Consider the following 9,469-nt stretch of genomic DNA (forward strand, 5'->3'; position numbering starts at 1 on the left):
TTTATTTACATATATTAAATTCTAGTCCTCTTCAGCTGCACTCCCTTCACGATTGTAATAAGTGTGTGTTAAACAGCAGCTGCATCTCTGACAGACTTCAGCCTCCTTCCGTGAAACAAGCCATGGGTCAAAACTCATTTAGCCGTGCTGTGCCTTATTAGAGGAACAGTGAGAGAGCGACATTGATAAATCAGCAGCCTGTCGTATTGCTAAAGACACGGTCCTTACCTTAGCAGCTAACAAGACAGCTAACGCTTTACCCTTCTTGTTCCACAGTGGAGACTGGGACGTGCCTTTAGCGATATGATAAACAGGTGATTTATTAACGTCGTGGGGTCACCTCTCACTTTTCCTCTCATAAGACACAGCACAGCTAAATGAGTTTTCTACCGTGGTTTGTTTCAGGGAAGGAGGCTGAAAACGCAGTCGGAACTGCAGCTTATAACTTATTCATTCAACCTTTATTTAGACAGGTTAATCATATTGAGCCTCAGGGACTCATTTACAAGAGAGACCTGATTTCATAACAAAGAGTGATGACAGCAATGGACAACAATGACAACAACAAACAGTCATAAAATAGGCATACAAATTTAAGTTTCTCTTTTTATTAACAAATGGAAACAAAATAGCACCAAAAGGACAATCAAGGGGAATAGCAGCAAAAAACAAACAAACAAACAATTAGATCACAAGGCGCTTTAGAAAACAAAAAACAGGAACATGTCTGCATTGGCTTTTGCCAACAGGGTTTTAAAGTCACTTAGAGAGGTCAAGGTCGAGAGCTTCAGATCTTTTTGTAAGATATTCCAGGAAACAGGAGCGGAGTAGGAGAAGGTCCTTTTGCCTAGTTCAGTCCTCACTGAGGGAACACTGCAGGTAATAATGTCCTGAGAGCGCACGCTGTAGCTGCACTCACACAGAGACATGTAGGAGGAGATGTATGAAGGCAGCAGACCAAGAAGTGATTTAAAGATGAAAATGTACCAGTGAGAGAGTCTGTGTGAAGTTAATGGTGACCAGTTAACCAGTGAATACTGGGTGCAGTGGTGGGTACGATAATCACAGCCAGTTATGAATCTTAGTGCACCATGATAGACAGCATCCAACATCTGCAGGGTTCTTGTAGGAGCGTTCATGTAAATAGTATCACCGTAGTCGATGGAGGAAAGTCACAGTTACAAGGTGTTTCCTAGAGTTCAGAGTTAGACAGGATCTGTTTCTGAAAAAGAAACCCAGTTTAACTTTCAGTTTCTTTACCAAGTTTTCCACATAAAGCTTAAAAGAGAGATGCGAGTCGACCAAGATACCCAAATATTTATAGGAATCAACAAACTCAATAGGGACATCATTTGAGGATGAAATCAGAGGAAGAACTGCTGGGACCAACTTCCTATTTGAAAAAGCATCCCTTTGATGATGCTACGTTCTCCGTTTCTCTCATGCATCCTGACACACACCCGGCGGTCAACAGCTGACATCACTAACGTTGCTGTAAGCTAACACGCAACACGGAGGTTTCTCCCCCTCCAGCCCTGCCCTGACAACAAAACTCCCCAAAGAGATGAACACCATAACACCACATTAAACCGCAGTAAAATTAGTTTTATGTTGGGCTTTTGAGCTCTGTGGCTTCAGCGGGGTGCTACTCTTTGCTCAACCTGAAAAAGGCAACTCAACCCCGGCAGCCGCGTCCAATCCACTCCGCTAACTCTGCCCGTCTTGGAGGAGGGGCAGACTGAGTGCGGCTGACCGAAATCAGGCTGCTTGCTGCGGATTGAATATTAAGAAGACATCGCTGAAGCCCCGGAGCTCGAATGTTTACCGAGAAGTTGCTAAACTTCGTAATTAATGACCAACCGCTATCAGTTGTAGAAAACAAAGGATTTCTCAGCTTGATACTTGCAGCCAAGAGGCTCCAGGAGATATTTATTAGTACAACAGTAGACAATCATAAAAAAAAAAAAAAAACATGATTTGAAAATTACAAGAAAATTATATCTATTAAAAAAAAAAAACGAAACAAAAATAGCTACATTATAAAGTGATGTAAAATACTAAAAACAGGAACATGTCTGTTGGTTTATGCCATGAATTTAGCAGATGTTTAAACAATCACTTAAATTAATCACTTTAATATCCACTTTAAAGCTAGGAATAAAAAGAAACATGTTTTGTGTTAGCAGAATTTAATTCTAACTTTAAAACTTATCCAACATTAATACAACTTACCTCAAGTTGCCTTTTTGGACATGCATGCATATATTTGTACACATTGTACTTGAGAGGAGATTATTACAGCATCATATAAAATCAATGATGATCATGATATCGGAACTGGATCGGTATCGGTCGATATCCAGCGTTAGGTATCGGGATCGGATTGGAAGTAAAAAAAAAAAAGTGGATTGGTGCATCCCTATTTGTAATGATAAAAAGTGGGTGTTCTTTTGTTAAACAGATGGTTAGATGGTTGTTGAGTACAACAACCATCTAAGTTTAAATGCTGAATGAGAAACAATATTAACTGTTATTTTGTGTTTCAGGGTCAAACGTAACCATGTTGAAATGGTTTTCAGGCGAAGAGGGACCGCCTGGTTCTTCAGTAAGTATTGTGTGAATACATAACGGCATTTGCATGATCCTGTTCAAGTGTCTTCACTGTTTTTTGGCATCTAACTTGTCCTATAGTTTTTAAGATATTTCAGCAATTTACAAAACGCTTAGCTCATTCAAAACACTCAGGCTATGACTTTTAGTATTGAAATCTTTTAAACTTTTTGAAATAGTCAGCTCTTTTTATTTTATGGTCTTCTTCTTCTAACGCTTTTTGCGGCGACTAGTAAATAGCTTAATGGTGCACTACTGCCACCATCTGGTAAAGCGTATTGGATTCTGGACTAGAGGATGACACAGGAGTAGATTTTCACTCCTGTCCTGGTCCAACAGAAAAAATCCTGTCCTGTCCCAATCCTGGTCCAGAGTAAAAGAATTAATCCTGTCCTGTCCTGCTCCTGGTCAGAATCACTCCCACTCCTGTTTTTTTTCCCTCTTCATTTAATTTTTAAGAAATGCATTGAATTTGAATTGATTTTCTAACCATTCCTTTTTAAATTACTTTGTGTTCTGCAGTTTGATTGCAAAAGATATGGCAGGAAGAGTTAATCTGTGGTGAAATATGGAGGCATTTATTGCCTTAATTCAAACAAAAACCTTGACTAAAGGTCACAAAACAAATCCATGGCCTGTAGTCCTTATAGTTTTTCTACAGAGGATCAGCTGCTGAGTCCCTGTTTCTGGCTTTTTTGAAGGTCAGTTACAGTAAAAACAAAAAATGAAAACCAGTACATGGGTCACACCATGTCTACCTTAGATGAAAGAACCCAAACAGAACAAATAGAAGTTGCTTTTTACTAATTTATTGAGCAATTGTTTCCTTCCCTTTAGACAGTAACGTTCCTGTCATGGTTTAAATTGCTTAAATAAAAAACTAAACAAAAAAATTGCACCAAACAAACTGTCATCAATGAACAAAACTGCATAAAGGCATTACATTCATATTGTACCCGAGTTTTTGAAAAAGGAAAAAAAATGTGCATATAATGCAAATACTAAATAAAAATACAACTGCCATATATATATATGGTGGTTGACTGGTGCAAATGTGCTGCAAACAACTACACACACAGTAATACTACAGTGGTCAGCAGGTGCAAACTGCTAACATGCTGCAAACAGTCAGCTACTGCACACACAGCTAACAGTAAAAAAGCATTGCAAACGCATAAATGATGCAAACTCTAAAACAACAACAAAAACAAAACAAATGCAACAGAAAAATGCAGCGAAAGAAAAAAACCTGCAATTACAGAAAATAAAACATACAATCCAAAAAACGAATGCAAAGGAAAATGCTGAAAAGTACTCTACTCAGTGCACATTAAACTCATAAAATAAGCCAACTTTGGGCCAGTTGCCACTCAGCTGTAATGTATTTGCAGGGTTCTGTTGACCAGACCAGCAGTTGTTTTGGTGTTATTTGTATTTGAAGCATTTTTCCTTTGCATTTGTTTTTTTTTTTTTTGATTGTGTGTCATCTATTTTCTGACACTGCAGATTTTTGTTTCTGTTGCATTTGTTTTTTTGTTTTGGAATTTGATTCATTCCTGTGTTTGCAGCACGTTTTAACTGTTTGCTGTGTGTCTGTCAGTCACCGTGCATATCAGTCTACTTTCCCACTCTTCAGCACATATGAATAGTTGTCATTATAAATTGCTATGTAGGAACAAAAGTTCATCTACATTTTCTGGATTGAGGGTGGAACGCCTCTCCTCAATCAGTCTCCCAGCAACACTGAAACTACGCTCAGAAGGAGTGCTTGTTGCTGGGATTGCTAGCAGCCTCCTGGCAACTGGCACTAGCCCATCGGACCTCTCATGCCAGAAGTTGAGCAGAGACTGGAAGCCTGTCAACTTAGAGTCACTCATGTACTCTACCACGAACTGGCGGCCCCATGACTCTGAAATACCACCACTGTCCCCCTCCTGTTGCTGCTTTTCAACACAAAAGGAAAAGAAGTCGTGCACCTCTGTGGGACTGGGAACTGCCTCTCGGGGTGGACCTTTGGAGAGAAAAAAAAAGAGATTCTTATAGAACATTACCTGTATTGGACATTACCTATTAGATTATACAGACGTGTGTGTGAATGAATGCCTCTAAATAAATGATAGGAAGAAATGTTGTTATTACATTTTAGAATTGCTGTGAGTGCTCTGTCGATGCTAGTTTTACTCACCCTGTTTCTTCTCAAGGCTTCTCGCTCTCTCCTCTGTCCCTGCTGTTTCTGTGAGTGCTGCCAGGGTGTTGATGACCTCCTCATACTCCTGACCGGAGAGCGTTTTCCTCAAGAAACTCCTCAGGCTAGGAGAGAGAGCTGTGGCTAGCTTATGGTACAGGTGGATTTTGAATTTCAACTCCACTGCCTGGGCCAACTTCTCTTTCAGCTAGAGGAGGAGTGAAACCACATGATGACACATGCAATGATATGATAATGATGTATGCAACATCATTATTACGGGACATAAAAAATTCTCAGGCGGACAGGCACTGTGCTTTGTTATAGGCGTGGAGGAGTTTTAAATTTATTTCAAATTTAACTTGTACAATGTTTCTTTTGGACAACATCAGACTCAGTTCTGTTCTTGCCTTTATCACTGTTACTGAATAGGGCCAAACTCCTGTTAGCTACTTGAATGATCAAACTAAACAATAAAAATAAACAAAGTATTAAATTACAATTGCACTATCTCCATGCTGGATCAACAAACCCTGCAGCAGGGTTGCCTTGGTTGGGAGGACGAGGTGAAGAGTAGGTGCCTGATGGATGGAGAGGTGCCTGGTAGCCTCATCAAAAGGTTTCAGGAGCTGGATGACGTCCTCAAGAAGGTCACAGTCTATGTTGTTGAGGTAACGGAGCTCGCTTCTGCGAAGCAGGATGTCGTGCAGCTTACCAGACTTGAGAGCATCATTTATTGACTGGAGCATGGCAAGTCTGGTGTTCCACCTCGTCTCCACAGCCTGCTTCAGTGACTGGTCCAGTGCTTTTTGTAACCTAAAATTGAAAGAAGACCGTGCACAAGTCAAAATAGGGTTACAGGGACTACAAAAATTGCAATTTGTTGGCCTTTCTTTTGGAAAAAAATATTTTATTAAAAAGAAGAGCTTTACAACTGAAACTAAGTCAAGAAAATGTGACCTTTGCAGTTATAAATTACAGTAGCTCAATTTTTCTTTATTTATTTCACTTATCATATTTTATGATTATTTAAGCAGCCTCACCCGGCAGAGATTACAAGATTTTATGTATCTTACCCTGCCCTTTTGAAATGTGTGACCAGGGTCTTTGTGTCCTTAAACAGCTTGATGACGCTGCTGTGTACTGGGTTGTCCTCATCCAAGTGGTCAAATACGTGTTTTAACATCAAGTTGATATTATGGAGAGTCGCACATAATCCTTGAAAGCAGCGATCATGTTTGAGCCATTATCTGTCACAAACACAGTGTGCTTGCTCAGGATGCCAAATTCCTGTTAGGTAAAAAAACAAAACAAAGACAAACCAAAAACTTAGCAAATAAGAAGACCAGACATATGATAATCATTAAACAGATTGATCAACAGTCATGTAATTGTACGAAGCACTTTTCAATAAATTTATAGTACTACATTAGGACAAAACATATTACACATATTACACATGTGTTGTGTATCAAATGAAGGAAAACTCCATCTGCAATTAAGGTAAAATACTATGGTAATCTGCCTAAGTTGCTGCCTACCACGGCACAGACTGATGTACAGCGAAGGACCGTGACACACGCTTACTGATGCACTGATTTATATTCCAGGTTAGTCTGCTCCTGCAACCTGGAACACCTTTCAGCAGGAACTGAAGTTGTCCACCTTAATTTATTGTGAGGGGTTTTAAACATTTCTTAATGTCAATAGAAATCTCAAAGCAAATATATTCTTGTTTTTAGTATTTTACATTTTTTATGGCACCCTGATTTATTGTTTTAGACACTACTTTTATTTTTACTGCATTTTTACTGTAGTTTATCGTTATTATTGTTCACTGTTATTGTTGTCTGTACTTTATATGTTCTGTCTGTCTGGATTGGAACAGGTCTCTTGAAAACGAGTCCTCGTGACTCAATGAGGTTAGCCTGTAAAGGTTGAATGAAAAATATATATATTTGTCTTTTCTATTGTTCCTTCTGTGACATGTTCTTGTTATTGCTGCACCATGTTCTCATACTTTTCCCAATTTTACGAATTAATTGGCAATATTTATTGCATATGGACTGTACTTATATAGCGCCTTTGTCTTATTTCAAGACACTCAAAGCGCTTTACACTACAATCTGTGCCTCATTTACCCATTCATACAGCTCTATACTAGACCTCTACAAAGCTAATATGCCATGTAAATAAAGATAATTATCTCATTTGAGTGTGAGATACCTGAAGGATTTTCTCCACAGTCCCTCCGATGTGTTCAGTGGATTTGACACCCTCCATCTCCCTTGTGGCCAGAATACGGTTCACCATCTTCCCATCCAAGATGTAATGGACTGTAACGGTGATGTAGTGTGTGTTTGTCCTCTCCTCTGTCCAAAGGTCTGTCGTGATTGCATGGTCTCTAGTCTGCACCAAAGGAATTACGTATATTGTTATTAGCTCTCAAAGTATATTACATGTAAAACAGATGACTAATTTATAGTTGAGAGATTAAGCAGTTTAAAAGGAGGAGAAAAAACAGATTTAGTGTTAGGAAATCTATAATTAGACTACTGCATGATGTCAAGGTAAAATGTGTGTACTGTATTATAAAATAGTGCAGCGTGACAGACATACCTGATGGAGCTCTTCCATGACCATTTTTTTAATTTGATCATATTCTCCTTGAACATGACGGGAGACCGTGCGTCCACATGGCAGTATGTCTTGTGCCTCAGCGTTGTTTCCATACTTTGCTCCAATGTCGATTGCCTCCTGTATGACGTCGATGAAACCTTTCCCATCTACTACAGCAAATGGTCTCAAATCTACGCCGCACATGCGGGCTATTTTGTTGGTCATACGAGACTTGACTCCCGACGGTACTTTTCGTTTAATGAATGAAGAAATGCTTGGCTGATTCGTTCAGAAATTAGCCTTGCAAGTGTGCCTCTTCAGACCGCTCGTCCCCGAGTCAGTGACGTACTTTATTATAACTGAGCATGTTTTGCAAGCAGCGTAGAGCGTCTTCACACCGTCACACTCGACTCTCATAAAGTTCTGAACTATTAGCGCCTTCCCTGACAGTTCTGTTAACCTAACAGATGCATCATTATTCCTAACTTTGCGTTGCAAAATATTTTTTACCCTCTCGGTTTCTCCGCTGGCGTATGCTCCCTCCATGATGTTGGTTGATACAGTAAACAAAGAGGTTGGAAAAGGCGGCCGGAAGTAGCGGCTGGAAAAGGCGCCGGAAGCTGTTGGCGCAGCCGCCTGTCTGAAATTTATTATTATTATTTTTTTGCCTATTTCTTTTTTTGTCGTATGTTGGTTCCCGCTCCCGTCTGCTCCCGTTAAGTTTTCGTCCTGTCCGGTCCCGATAACGGGAGTTATAATAAAGTTGACTCCGGTCCCGCCGGAATCCGGCCGGATTCACGTGACCGGCAGTACTCCCGAAAAAATGTCATCCTCTATCCTGGACCCTGCCCCCTAGAACCGGTACTGAAAGTAAATGGAAACACAACTCGTACCGTACTAAGTCTAGTCTAACTGTGCTGTACGGGTACTAAAGGCACTAATGGAAAAGTGGCATAATGTTCACTGCTACATACTTGGGACCTTTTCACTTAGCAGTTTTTCTTCAGAAAAATCAACATTGCTTTCTCTGGACACAAACAAGCCCGCTCCTGGCTGATGGTGTCTACAGCAGTAGAAAATGTTCACTCTGAGGCTGTGGATGATGCTTGCACACAGAGATACCTGGTTGCCAAGTTTGATAGCACTGGCATAGTGTCCCTCACATTCCACCAGCAGGTCACTGGATTCACTGAGGTTAGGGTTGATGGCAGACTTCTGTACCGCTGTGTCTCTTCCTGAATCTTCTCTGTGGTTCTCTGGGGTTTAGGGCTTTTGTATTCTCCCTAATTGACATTAGAACACAAAACATCAACAATAACATGGTTGCGTTATTATTGCTCAAAAACCATTATCTAGGCTGAGAGATAAAGGCTTAACTGGTCAACAATATCCTTTACAGCTTACTTACCTCAACCATGCAGCATCCACTGTAGAAAAAGAGTTTGTGACTGTCCTGTGGCACTCATCTCACTTTTCTTTTTTAATTTTTCCTTGTTCTGCCAGTGTGAATGGATTCACACTGACTGGTCTTGTCCTCCTCACATACCATATCATTTTATTTATAGAGCACTTAAAACAGCGACAAGGCCAACCAAAGTGCTGTACAGACAGAAAAACAGGCAACACACAAAGCAATATACAAAATAAGTTAAATCAGAATATAGACATAAAATCGATGCAGATAATAAATATAGGGCTGCAACTAACGATTATTTCAATAATCGATTCATCGGCCAATTATTTTTTCGATTAATCGATGAATCGGCAAAAAAAAAAACGTTTTAATTTCCACCCCTTTATTCCAAAATTGAACATTTGACTGACATAGAAATTCACACAAAAAACAGATTGCTATTTGACTATTCTGTTAGTAAAATATTGAATAATAAAAATAAAAGTTAGTCAAATAGCTTAAAAAAATAAATGTACACAAATATATATATACAAATGTATCTTTATACCTGCACAATATGTAACTACTTTGTAAAATGTGTCCTTGAGGGAAGAGTGTAACCTGGATTAAAAGTGTGGATTATTGTAACCTGGATTAAAAGT

This window comes from Nematolebias whitei, chromosome 2 (genome assembly GCF_014905685.2).
Source record: "Nematolebias whitei isolate Nwh7 chromosome 2, NemWhi1, whole genome shotgun sequence".
NCBI classification, from domain to species: Eukaryota; Metazoa; Chordata; class Actinopteri; order Cyprinodontiformes; family Rivulidae; genus Nematolebias; species Nematolebias whitei.